The following is a 14,395-nucleotide window of genomic DNA, read 5'->3' as shown; positions in this document are numbered from 1 at the left end:
TCTTTGGAGATATTCCTTTTAACAAGAGGCATGAAATGAGGAAGAGTCTGAAGACTTTTCTAATAGGCTACTTCTCTGATCTTCCAGAGAAATACCCTTCATTAGCACCTATGCTATATTTCCAGCATAGTAGTTATTTAGGAATAACACATTTTCAGAACTAAGCCTCCATTACTGCAACCTGAGAGGTTGGTCTAAAGCCATGCTTCCCATGCCCAGGAGAGCGACACTGTGCCTATTACATTCAGAAGTCAGGACAGCCAGACTCACCTCATTAACCATCCTGACATACGCAACCATGTCTCTCCCTGCAATATGGCCAGGTGGTTGGCTCCCCACAGATGCAGGAAGTATATTGCTTCAAGGTAACTATTAACTTGCATAACTAATTTGCTCCAAGTGAAATAATTCTGATCAGGGAATGCATAAACCCAAAGGTTCTCTAAGGAGTAAAAGGAAAGAGAAAAAAAAAAGATAAATTTGTATAAGGCATAATAATTCAAAGAATTCCTTGGTGAGTCCTGTTAAGCCTCAATATAACAGTTGGTGTAATAACGGTGGGAAGTGTGAGGCATGGCTTCTAAGTTCAAGCCACTATAAGTAGTTCATTACTGTGATTACTGCTATTTTAGCCATTGCACTAGCCAAGAAGAGTACAGTTGTTGATATGATGTTTGCAGAGCAAAGATCATAATAATAAAACAGATCAATGTCAAAACTAATTAATCAATTTGATAAGTAAATATTACCAGCCTAGTACCAACACAAAATGTTTTCTTATGTTCTTATTAAAACCTGTCACCTAACTCTGTTATTAGAATTTCAAAAAATGTAAAGTTTCATGTTTTTATTATACTTCCATCTATCAGATGAAGCTAGTGGCCCTCTCCTCTCTCTGCTTGATTTGCATTAAAATGGAATTAATCAAATTCTTATTTCATTTAAGTGCTACAAATATTAACAAATGGAGATGTTGTGTTTGAGCTAATTTAAGTTAACTGTTCTAGTGGCATTCTGATATGGGGTTGTATCAACTCAACACTCTTATTATTCCAAATTAATCCATTTATCAGTAAGTTCTACATCACCCCCGAGTGGATTGAAAATATAGTTCAGGTTTCTATCATTGTGTGAAATTCCTATTTTGATTACAAACCAGTAAAACGTTGTCTTAATTGACATCAGCATTTCAGTCCATTGTGATTCTGGAAAATGAGTGTGTCGGGTTCTGTTACGTTAAGTTAGCAATTAACCTTTGACCTGGTCTTTCTGTGGGCCCCACTGTGAGTTCTTATTCTATTGAAACTGGGAGCAAGAGCACACCATCCTGTAACCAAAGGAGATTTGTCGGCTAGTCAAAGAATTGTCGTTTTATATCCCTCTTTCAAAGAACTCAAATATTCAACTTTCCTTATTAACCTTTCTAATGTATTGTACATAGAAAAGGAAATGGATCGCTGAAATATATTCTGAAATCCTGGAGTGTAGCCTTTGCCTTGGTCTGAATCAGAGGCTTGTGCCCTGGGAAGAGGAATAAATCTCTCTAGTGCCACGAGGAAAGGGAACGGGGACAAGCCAGTCACTCAGAAATGTGAGCTCGACTGTCACAAAGATGTATGTTGCTGATGGTATCGATTCCCTTCTTTTTTTTACAGAAACATCTTGGAACTTGTCAAGCTTTACTGAAGGTGATTTGCGTTAATTAATGCAACAGACCCTTTAATCTTGCAAATTCTTGACTTGTAATATTGTAGCCAAGCTACCGCGAGGGAAAATTAATCAGTTAGTGGGAAGGAGCCCTCGTTCCGTGCTGAGCTGTACCCAGGCCTGAAGAGAAAGACCTCTGTGAAGTAGAGCACTAATGAATTCGTGCTACCTGCTTCCTCATCATTCATGCAATGAATATTCATCTACTTCATTTGTTTTTGACAGTAAGCGCTGCTTTGAAAGAAAAAAAGTGTCAATGGATTCCTGGGGCTTGCATAGCTCAGAGAATAGGTTCTGGGTCATGGAGAATCCTTAAATGAATACAAATCTACTTGTTTGGAAATGAAAAAAAAAAAAAAAAGTCATTGTTATCTCTTTAATGATTGATCTGTCTGAGTACCGTGGCTGCCCTCACTTGGTTTCTTGAGAGTACTGTTGTCAGCATTGTAATAACAAATTTATGAAAATTGAATCTGTAATTCCATTTCAGAGGTAAAATCTGCACGGATGTAACTGTTAAGTAATTTGATTCCCGCCTTCCTGCAATTAACCTTCTACAATTGGGTGGTGACATTGCCTGTTTCAAACTGAGGTACCTAAGTTTACAGTATTGGCCCTCCTGTTGTTTCTGAGTCCTGACCAAACATCAGTTACAAACTCTGAGATCAAGTAGAGATTCTTATTGCCTAAATGTTCATTTCAAAGTAAACTAATAGTCTCATAATTTGAAAAAATCATGGTTCTTTCCCACTTGCTTCTCTGTTTTCCAAGAAAGATTTGAGTTGCAAGATAAGAATGAATATACTTTCACATCATTGTCTCAGAGTTTGCAAGTATCAGGCTGCCCTATGTTTTTATAAAGTTTCTGTCTAACCTTCTAGTAGAACAATTTCAGGAGTGAACCCTAGATCAATGAGTGAAAGTCATCAGGGTTATCCAAAGAGCAACCTAGCAGAAAAATTTTAGAAAAGAAGCAGGGATCCTTTTGCTTGGGTTTCAAAGACGTTTCTCCTTGCTAAGTGACCATCTTAGTGATTTGAGAGCTACTGAATGGTAGTCCCAGTTAGAAGTGTCAGTATTGTGCTGCATACTCTATTCTGTCAAAGTCATTTTTCAGAACTAACTCTTGGCACCAGCACTGAAATTTAATGGCAAAAACTGGCCTACTACCATGTAATTTATTTTCAATTGCAAGGCAATGAAAACTAATAAGTTGAAGAAAAATTTAATTTCCTGAACTCCAAAGCCAAAATGGGCACAAAGACACTCTGTAACATACAATGAGCTGGTTGACTGTGGGGACGCAGGGGCAATAAACAATCCTCTTAAGCACGGCTCATGAGTGAGAGGCTATAAGCTGTGTTGGGACAGAAGGTGATTGAAGAGGATGTCTACCAGTTGCTCATCAGGAATATCTGCCTTTTTATAGAGCAGAGGTTCAAAGTAGCCCCTGCCGTTCCCTAACTATGAGGATAGATACATCCATATATGAAGGGCCAAGGCAGAAGACAGAGAAGATATCAGGGCCTTCATGTCTGAGACTAACTCTGTCTTTAAGAAAACAGCTCTCCTTGGTCATTGGCCCCTATGCTGCTAGCTAGCTCTGCATGCCAAGAACTTCTGATGGACTACAAGATGAGATATTTAAAGGTATCGTAAGTATTCTTGCTTGTAGAACATGAACCACTGAATTAGCCCTCCTTTTCAACAGCAACCAGATTCAGGGTTACTATGGCCTTACACATCATCCCATTGTAAATATATCATGACATCATGATAGCCTCTGTGTTCAAATTCACTAAACCAGGTTTACATGTCCTAGGTCTGTGTATCTATCCCCAATTTGGAAAAAAATAATTTTTTGAGAATGATCTTTAGAATAATGGAAGTGAAAAAAAAAAAGTGGACAGTTGAGTAATTTTTCACCATCCACGAAACCACTAGAGTGCTGATAGCCCTAAAGCTCTGATTTTTTTCTCTTTTCTCATGAGTAAGTTTCTTTTTACTTAGGGCTTTCAACATCTGAATTTTCCAAATGATCGCTGAACCATCTTCACTAAACTGAAGTAGACACTATGGCATTGTTAAAAAATAAAGACTGTACACATGAAAGCAAATATCCAATGAAAAGTGAAGAAGTAAGTCACTCAAGCAGTAAATTTGGTCTTTGTGACATCAAACATTTGAATACTTAGGAAAATCCATGTGTTTGAATGATAGAATTTTTCATCTGGTTGTCTGGTGTTGTCTAGATAGACAGAAAATGCTCAGGTGTTGTAGGTAATGAGATTTAACTTTCTCGTGCAGTAATCTATTGCTGGTGATATTCTGCTGCTCAAAATCTCTTTGTTGTGCAAAGAGGAATAAATAATGCAGAGCAAATGCTATTTGATTTTTATTTACTTTTGGCAAACACGTGAATGGAAGAGGTTTGGGAGGTTGTCCCAGGGGTATTTAGATGTGATTATGGCACAGACCTCCTTCAGAAAGACTGTTTTGGAGGCCTGCCACTCTGCTTCTTCCTGCCAAGGAAACTTTTTATTCCGTTCCTTTCCATCCTTTCTCATTCTATAATTGCCCCCTGTTCTTCACATAATCTTCATTGTTCCCAAAGTCTACTTGACAGAACTGTTCAGGAGAAATGCAAGTTTGTTAACTTTTTATTCTTCAAATAGGAAGTTTTCATTTTAAGGATTATATCTTTCAAGCAGAAAAATAATGTAAATGTCTCAATGCAGTTATTTTATGGTGCATGTTTTGGTGTTGATAGAAGTAAAAGCGTTTTTTGGTTTTATTTTTGTTGTTGTTGTTTGGTTTGTTGATGTCCTTTTGATTGTCAAGGACTCTCTGGTTATACATATTGGAACCTTAGTGTTTCCTTTGTAATCATGGAAAAGAGAAAATGTCATCAAAGGGAAGTTCACTTTCCGGAAAGAAGGAGGTTGCGATAGTCACGCGACTCTTGTATTTGTGATTATCTGTGGACATTTTCTTCCTTGTTTCATCTGATTGGGCTCTGGATTGGTGAGTGTATTTCCTCAAATCGTGTGCTTACCCCATTTACTGTTCTGAAGCCGGAGAGAAACGCAGGCAAGTCATTCAGACTGATTTTATTTTCTGTGAGCTTATGCTGCAGAACTCACTCTGAGGCATTAACTGTAAGCAGGCACACAGAAGGTATGCAGCTATGCAAAGGTCATGAGAGGATTTCCGGAGAAAATCTAAATATTTGTTTTGTCCATTCTTAGGTAGTGTTTTGATTGTGTCAAATTCTCCATTTCCGCGCCAACTTAGAATGACTTCATGGGGTAAGTTGTCCTCACCCTTGTTGGCTCCCTCCTCCCATTAGTTGCAGAAGTTTCCCTGAAATCAAAATGGGTGCTCCACCTTGTGTAGCAAGGGCTTCCGGCCGCTAGGTGTCACTGCTCTGCGCTGTGTTTTGTCCATGCTCCTTTGGGTGCTCTTTGGATGCTCCTTTGGACGGTTTGCTAGTCCCACACCTGTGAAAGCCTTCCAGGCCAAGAGAGCTGCTAGTTCCTGTCACAGATGTACATACCAACCTGATTTGGCTCCGCTTTCCTTTTTCCTTGAGATTTGTACTTCACTCAATCCTCTTAGAAATCTTTGTACCTTCATGTTACCGACAGGATATTTAGTTCAATGTTTCAGTCAGCTGGCAATGAAGAGGGAACCATCAGTTGGCAACTACAAAAACATCAAGCACTTTGTTTCAGTTATCTTTTATTATGTAGTAATTGAATAGAATTAATGGTTTAGTAGAAAGCTAAAAATCCCTGTGTTGAATATAATGACTTTTTTAAATATACTGAAATATATTCTCTGAAGCAGTATCCTTTTACACTATGAAGTCTGTTCCTTTCTGGAGACAAGAACATGGAGGGGCCCTGGTCCACCAGTGGAAACACAGGGGCCTGGAAGCTGAGTCACTGGAGTCCTCATTCCTGGTTGGTCACTTCAGCCTCAGAAACTCCTCTTCAGCCTCTTTTGTTCCATATGTAAAAGAGAGAGAATCTTTATCTACCTACCTCATAGTGGTGTTGTGAAGATGAACTAAGTTGATAAAGTGCTTTGACACTTGACAACTAGCATCAGCACAAAGGAGGCCTGTGTGCAGCCCTGAAAAGGCTGTGGGGTGGGGGGGTGGAGACAGTCTAGCAACACGACAGCAATAAGTCACCAAGGCAGAGAGTATGATTATTCATGGTCACTTCACAGAAGTGAAACCTTTTCTTCAAAGGTCTATATATATTTTTTTTAATTATCAGCTTTTTAATGAGAAAAAGGAACTCCTTTCATACAAACATTGAGAAGCTTCATATAGAATGGCAATTTTCCTCTTAGCCAAACTGCATTTTGCTAAATATTTATTAAATATATCCAGAGGACTGGGCTCCTTCTGATGCCTAATCCCTGATTCACATGCCTGATCCCAACTTGCATTTTCCAGAATGCCTGCACAATACCTGAGTTCAGGACTAATGATTGCCAAGGGGTGTTCTGGAATCCGCTACCAGGAGGGAACATTTTTAATAGATATTATTGGGATTAGATTTTGTTGTTTACGGTGACATTCTTTTTCATCCCTAAGATGGTACATCTCTCCCTTTGCAACCCAATAAAAGAATGTGAAGCCTTATTTCTTCCTGGAACTTCTGAGTTGGTTTATTTTCAGATTATAAATAAATTTTAAATTTTTCAGAGAAGTGTTTACACAAGGGCTTCTATATAGTGATTTACAAGTATACTTACACATGCATAGATCTGAGTGTACAACTATAGAACAAAGGAGATGGTGGGAAAACAACCATAGGGAAAATCCTATACAACTTCTCCCAAAAGTAAATGCTTTTTCTTACTTAAATATTTAGTCCTGGTAAGAACTAGTGCTAAATAACATAATTTGGGGTTATAAATATTTGTCATTTTTGAGTCATGGAGGCAATATTGTAAAGTAGGAATACAATCATGGAACTATACTAACCATTCAGGTAGTGTTTGAAAGATGTGACTTCACAGGAGAAAGTTATGTACATAAATATTGTCATTGTGCCCTTAGTTAATAATTATATTCTTTTGCCAAAAAAAATGCATGCTTTTAAAAATATGAACTAAGGTTTCAGAAAGTTTATCTTGTTAAGTGGGTTTAAAATCATGTTGTGCCTGGAGATAACATAACGTACACATTCAACATAATCTCTTCTGGATTCTAAAATCTAGTTTCTGGTATATAGCTTAAAATTTCAGATTGGTGAAACATTTCTAATGCATGGAATTAAATTTTCTGAAGCATGAATTTAACCTAGGCAATTATCTGATCCATTAAAAAAATGTTTATGTTGCCACATCAGACTTAAGATAAATACCATTTTTCAGACTCAAAATATGAGAATAGTGAGTCAAGATTATTTGAATTTCTCTGATCTTTTTTCCCAGTCCCAAGCATCAATATTTTTCAAACCAAAAGTGCAGCAGAATATCCTTGTTTTCAAAGGGAAATATACATGTCTTTCCATTATTTTTGTGCAAGAAAACTGAAGTTAACTGCACTAGATTCAGGGGTATGCAAATAAGAAGAGGTGTGGCAGCCTCTGAGGGGGGTTGGCCAGGTGCAGTGGGGATAACTCATAATTGGGAGGTTTTACAACAACGGCACAAAACAGAGTCTAAAAGTAGTAGAACTGAACAGCTCTTTGAAATGATAGAAATGAAATTATTCACCAAAGAGATGAAAAAACAGGTGGAGACAACATGCTATTAGACAGAAACTATACATCTAATTACTGGGAAAAGGGAAATTTGAGCCCCCTATATTGACCCTTAAGTCTGGAAAGCCCACATGAAACTGGCCAGTCTTCCCTGAAAATAGTAGACTTAATAAGGAAACAAATTTTTAGCAAAGATACATGTGACTATACTGCCATGGACCAACCAATATGTAATTATCATGTATGTGATGCTTCATAAATGCAGTTGTCAACTTTTATTACTTTTAATTAATTCTATCTCATAACATGTGGCAGAAAACACATAGAAAATTCTCTTTTGCTCCAAAGTAATGCCTGCCAACTTATTTATACCCACTCTTATCCCTGGTATATTATTATCACCAAGCTCCTTTCATATCTAGATGGTATGAGATAGCTAAAAAATGTTTTCAGCAAATTATTTACTGAATGTCTCACCTGAAGCTTCTCTTTAGTGAAGGTGGCAGGAGGAGAGGGGACTTGGGTAAGAACCTTGCCTCTATTAAACTGTCTCTGCTTTTCTTCTCAGTTACCAGACAGCTCAGTAGCCCGGAAAACAAGATGATGTAAGACATGCAAATTGGATTTTTCCCATTCTCAGAGCAAGGAGGGCAACCAAGGAGCCAGAGGTTACCACACCTTTGAAACCAAATAGTACATGGAATTTAGGGCTAAGACAAACAAACAAACAAACGTTGTAAAGCATGAGCAACATCATCTTTCCTGTTGGTTCTTTCCTTGGTTTTTATTGAATTCTTTTTACAGTTTAGATCAGAAGATTCTAGTAATGATAAGTAATGCCATTTTATGTTATAGCTTCAATGCAGAAATGGTGAAAACATGAGTCACAAACAAAACTACCAGGAATACAGACTTGGTCTGTAGTGACACCTTACCTAGCAAATTGGAAACAAATACTACTTAATATTCTGATTTCATTAATAACATCTAGTTTAAAAAAAAAAAAGAGCATTTTGCTCAGCATTAAACCATTGCACAATATAAAACTGCTTCCAAATGGCAAGGATTTTTGCTACTGACATTTGTTCTTCATTCTGCAGTTATTTTAAGTAACTAATTTTCACATCTAACTACCTCAGCTACCGTTCTTTTATTTAGAAATATGAAATCATGCACTTTGTAACCAATAAGTTTTTCATTTAAAATTTCAAAAGGATACTTGGTGCAAAGCAATTTTCAAAAATTTGTATATGATATAAGAAACCCAACCTCAGGAGGTTGTTCTTAATTTTGTTTGTTTCTAAGTTCGATTGGGGTAAAATCTCGTTTCCACGTAACACGAAGAGAAGCTGCTCTATATTTGCTTAATTTGCCTTAAAAATTTTGTGCTCCTCTCCCTGTTCAATTTTTTTTGTTTGTTCTAAATCTATCTCTGAAAAGAAAATGTAACAGGTGGCAGATGAACATCAAACAAGAGAATGGACCAATCATTTCTCAGTTCCCTGTTTTCAACTCTGCATGACATTCTGATTGTGCAAAATTGCCATTCCTGTGCTTCTCTCTCCCATGACCATTCCAGAAGGTCTGAGAGACCGAACGTGTGTGTTTAGGGAACGGTGTAGACATTTCCCCCAGTACGAGCACAGTGCCTGGACCCGAATGATAACCTTGGCATTTCTTGTGCTTTTACTTTGTAAACATTGTACAAATGTATTTGGAATTTTATTTGAAATGAAGAATTAAACTAGTTATTAATTTTTTTCTTTCCTGTAAATATATATATTCAAACTCCATGTATCCAAACATTCCTTTAGCGTTCAGATTGTAAGAGTGTCTTTATTGGCTGGAGGCCGCCGTCTCAGGCCATGGTCCCATGTGCTCTAGTTGAAAGCACAGTGTGTGGAGTATTTGATGTACTATAATACCATAGTTATTTTGGTCTGTTAAGTAAGTTGCAATTTGTGATGAAATGAAGTGGAAAGTAGTGCTTCATAATGAACAAATTTCCTTGGTTACATGATTTTTTCTTGTAAAACTTTAAAAAAAAAACTTGAAATTTTATATATTTGGATTTTGTAGATTTTTTTTTTATTTTATTGCAACACAAGGTACCAAAATCATTAAATAAAGTACACTGTGGTCATTTTAACAGATGTCTGAGTTCTTGATTCTTTCTAAGTCTAGGAAGAGAGCAGTCATTGCAGGTCTAAGGCAGGAAGATGGGGAAGAAGACCATATTCTCAGGTATAGTCTCAAGATAAAATGATTTAAACCTGAAAATAAACAAAGCTGAATTCTGTTGAATCTGAAATAAATTTAAAATGAAATTATATCAATTTCTAAGATATGTTTCACTTACTTATTTCTGAAAATTGCTAAAGAATGTTTCTCTAGAACCACTAAAAAAGCAAAGAGCTATTTCAGATCACAGAGGGTTAAAAATCTAAATAACTTTTCTAAACATTAATAAAAGGAAAAACTGTCAGTTAACAAAAGTACTGTTAAAAAAAGATGATGTGTCTAAATTCCTGATTTTTCTACAAAAGTAGAGTTTATGCTTTATATAATTGTTTTTCTTAAAATAGTGTAATGTTTTTGTTTTAAGGAAATTTTCTACTTTCTATACAGTTCAGTAAGAGTTCTACTGGTTTATAAAAGCCTTCCTCTAGGGAAACCTGGGTGATTTAATCAGGTGAGCATCTGACTCTTGGTTGCAGTTCAAATCAGGATCTCAGGGCCATGAGACTGAGCCCCATATGGGTCTCTGCACTCATTGGGGAGTCTGCCTGGGATTCTCTTGTTCTCCCTTTCCCTCTGCTCCTCCCCTGCTTACTCTCCCTCTCTAATAAATAAATAAATCTTTTAAAAAGAAATAAAAGTCTTCCTTTACAAAACAGAAATAGAGCATGAACTCTAACTATATGTGTAGAAACTACTATCAATACCAAAGAGAAGCAGATAAAACTATTAGAAGGAACAATGAAAAAAATTTCAAGAATTCACTTGTTTCTTTTCAGAGTAATTTATTAGTTGTCTTTATTACTATAAGAGTAACATGTGCTAAATGTAAAAATACAAATCCATTTTGATGCACTTCTTTCTAGTCTTTTCTGTAAGAATTTATATTTTTTACACTGTGATTTTACAAGTATTTTTGAAAATCACAGCCATTGACATGCATGGTATTGGGGTTATAAAAATGAATAAAATGCATAATCTTCTTAAAGGATACAGTCTGATAGGGAAATAAGTCCAGATACATTAATTATACATTATTTGGTAGTAAAAGTAAAGCTCTGCACAGACTATGCCAGGAGCATCTAACACGGCTTGCAAGAAGATAGGACGGGGAGGGTGTCACACTAAGGAAGGAGCCTGGATCCCTGAATGAGCAGATGGAGCAGAGTTCCCTACCTGAACCAAAATGGAAACAAGCAATATGTAAACTTCTACTGGATTGAGCTTCTGACATTTGGGGTTGTTTGTTTCAGCAGTTAGCTTTATCTGACTTTTAGAGGAGTGTTCCATGAACCAGCAATGTACAGTTAGCTCAGTCATGAGTATAATTAGCTCAACTCCCTACCTGAGTTTCAAAAACAAGGAGGAGGGTGCCTGGGTGGCTCAGTTGATTGAGCAACTGCCTTCAGTTCGGGTCATGATCCTGGAGTTCCAGGATCAAGTCCTGCATTGGGCTCCCTGCTTGGCAGGGAGTCTGCTTCTCCCTCTGACCCTCCCTCTTCTCATGCTCTCTCTCTCTCATTCTCTCTCTCAAATAAATAAATAAAATCTTAAAAAAAAAAAAACAAGGAGGAAAAGAAATGGCTATTTGTGTTTTTCTATGTTCTCTACAATGAGTGGGTATTGTTATTATCATCTGAAAACAAATAAGATTTACATTTAAGGGGAAATTTTCTAAAAAGAAAAACATGTTCTATTCCTAAATGTAAAAATTAAATTTGGTGAAAAATGAAGTTTGCCTCTGATTAAGCTAGAAACATAACTGAACATAAAACAGAACCACTAAGCAATATATTTTATATTTTACAAAATACATTTTATAAAACTTCACAAAATGATCATAAACCTTATATGGGAGGGTAAAAGCACTAAAATAACCAAGTATTTTTTTTTCAATAAGAGTAGTGATGGAACTTTGCCCTCCCAACCTGTTATAAGTTACAATAACAGTGTACAACCAGCAAAAGAATATATTTTAAAGTTCAGAAAAAGAATCTGTACATATTATATAAGTAAATTTAGTACATGCTAATGATAATTTTAAATCAGTAGAAAAATGATGGCCCCTTCAATAAGTGGTCTTAGAATAACCAGTTCACTACTAGGGACACCTCTTACTCTCAAATCAGATCATACATATTAAATATAGGACTCTGAAAAAGTAAAACTACAAAATAGTATATTAATGTCACCTGAGATGGCAAATATTTTCCAAGTTTCATTAAAGAAAGAGAGAACAAGATTATAAGCAATAAGGAAATAGGCTAAGGAGATATATATTTCCATTACTTCCCTTAAAGAAAGAACACAGTTTTCCAAAAATCAACTGGAAAAAAAAAATACTGAACCTACTAGACTGGACAAATATCCTAAAATAGACATACAAAGATCTTTATAACAGGGAAAATTGGGAAAAGGTTATGGTGTATCCTTATAATGAAATATGCTATAACAACTACAAATAAAAAATACTTGTAAAATATCTTTCTTGTATTCAATAACAATATCAATTATTAACACCTCATTTTGAAAGTAAAGAACAAAGAAACAAGTGTCTTGGTAAACCATAAATAAAAATGCAGTGAATACCAAGCAAATAATGGTATAATGAGAAAAGAATATCGAAAGGAGAGAATTGGCTCTAAATAAATATGCAGCTACCTGAGAATATTCTTGTCTGACACACCACGTGATCAGTGACTATGAAATTGGCAGCTACGCTAAGTGTGAATTGAATTTATTTGACAGAATTTTAAAAGAAAGATGTAACCATGTAGGACAGCAACTGGAAGTTTGTCAGAACTATTTGTGCTGAGAGCTGGTTTACAAAAAGTGATTAGGAATGGAAAGACTTTAGGAAAAGTCTGCATTTTTCAGACAATCAGAGTAAGTTCTTTAAAAAGGAGGGAGTACGTAGGTGGCCCAGTCTTCAAGTGTCTGCCTTTGGCTCAGGTAGCGATCCCAGGGTCCTGGGATGGAGTCCTGGCATCAGGCATCCGCAGGAAATCTGCTTCTCCCTCTCCGCTCCCCCTGCTTGTCTTCTCTCTCTCTCTCTCTCTCTCTCTCTGTGTGTGTGTGTGTCAAATAAATAAAGAAATTGTTTTTTAAAAATAAAATAAAATAAAAAAGACAGGAGATGAGAAATGGTCACCTTGAGAAGGAACATGCGTGTGGGAAGCCAGGATTGTTGGAGGAGACTTGCAAAGAAACCACTTGTGGTTATTCAGTAGTGTCAAAATAAAGTAGCACCTACCCTTCACATAACAGAAACCCTCTCTGCCTTTCTAACTCACAGACAAGTAAAAGACATAAACTCTGGCCCTCCTCCTGAAAATCAGAATCTATCTGTATTCACAACTATCCTTGCCACTGTCTCAAAAAGATACCCCTATGTCTTTTCCCAGGACTTAAACTTCACCCTGTGTTTTACGAATCCATGACTTTTTATTTCATTTATAGGATATCACTCCAACTCCTCTACCCCGTATTTCACATCTTCTCTGGGACTGTTTTCATTCTGTCTACCATCATGTCAAAATCGTCCAAGACAAAACTAAAACCTTAATTTTTGTCCCTCCTTCCCTTTCTCTCTCTTTTCCTCCTCTTCTTATCTTCTCCCTTTTCTTTATTCATTCAAAAACAAAAATAAATAAATTTTTAAAAATGTCAATTCCTTCAGAGTAGAGATCACATCATGGTTTGGGTTTTGATGGAATGAATAAATGAACCTTACCAGAGACAAATAAATTCATTAAATTCTTGCAACCTAATTTTCTTCATTTAAGGGGTGGTGGTAGTCAAGTCTGTAAAGAAATCAACCAGTTCAGTGGCTGTAACTTAGTAATAGGTAAGATGTTACTGCTACTGAATTAAGTCTCAAAAATCTAAATAGGTTGCTTATTCCCAAGTTCAATGACCTCTTTGTTCTATCTACCACTTGATTTTTCTGGCTGCAAGTAAGGGTGTGATTCCCCCACTGAGTCTCTTTCAACCTTTCAGTGTTCTCCCCTTCCTCTCTTGGTGGGACTTCTCTGAAATGTGGTGATTCTCGAAGCTCCTTCCTCAGCCCTCTTCTTGTCTTAAGGCTAGCTCCTGGGCCACTTCTAAGGCTCTCATGACTCTTGTACATAGAAGAGTACTAACAATATCTCAACTCAGTAGGCTCAGACATGTAAGTTCCTATTTAAAAAATAAATAAAAGAGCATCTATTCCCTCAGATTTTAGAACCATTTACTCATTAGATATGCCATCCCAAATATGTTCCCATTTTCTTTTTGAAATGATCCAAGAATGAATTACCCAGAATAAATTTCCAAACAAATCAGAAATTTGGGGTTTAGTTATTTGACTACTGATTTCTGTCCCATTCTCTATTGCCTTCAGGAAAAACGTGTTAGGAATCGCATAAGATTGTTAGTATTATTGACCTTGGCTTACCTGTTGGTTTCATACCCTGTATAAACTCAATTTTCTTCCATCTCTGTTGAGATTTAGGCAAAAATACTGTGAACAGCAAGACTATCAAGTATTATTTGGTGAGTCTTTCCAGTGGGTGAAACAAGAATGTGTTCTGCCCCTATATTTTCTCGTTAATTCGCATGTTAAGGACTTGATACTCATTTTGGGTGAACTGAGTACATTCCCTTTCTTCCAACTCAACTCTAATATAGGAAAGAAACATTCTATGTGCTGATAAAATTATCTTACTAGCAGGAATTAGGTC

The 14,395-nt window shown here is 36.4% G+C and overlaps 1 protein-coding gene across 2 annotated transcripts in view; it reads left to right on the top strand.

The window, feature by feature from the left end:
- The window catches only part of XKR4 (XK related 4), a 423,643-nt gene extending 421,539 nt beyond the window's left edge, over positions 1-2,104 (top strand). For both annotated transcript variants that reach the window (XM_045075784.1, XM_045075783.1), the window contains exon 4: positions 1,656-2,104. The gene's annotated coding sequence lies outside the window, so the exon portion shown is untranslated. The remainder of the gene's footprint in view (positions 1-1,655) is intronic.
- Positions 2,105-14,395: the final 12,291 nt, after the last annotated feature.

The sequence above is a fragment of the Mustela putorius genome, unplaced genomic scaffold (assembly GCF_011764305.1).
Source record: "Mustela putorius furo isolate JIRA1106 unplaced genomic scaffold, ASM1176430v1.1 tig00000151_pilon_pilon_pilon, whole genome shotgun sequence".
Lineage (NCBI taxonomy): Eukaryota > Metazoa > Chordata > Mammalia > Carnivora > Mustelidae > Mustela > Mustela putorius.
Note: the sequence above shows the minus strand (reverse complement) of the source record. Positions and strands in the feature narration are given on the sequence as shown.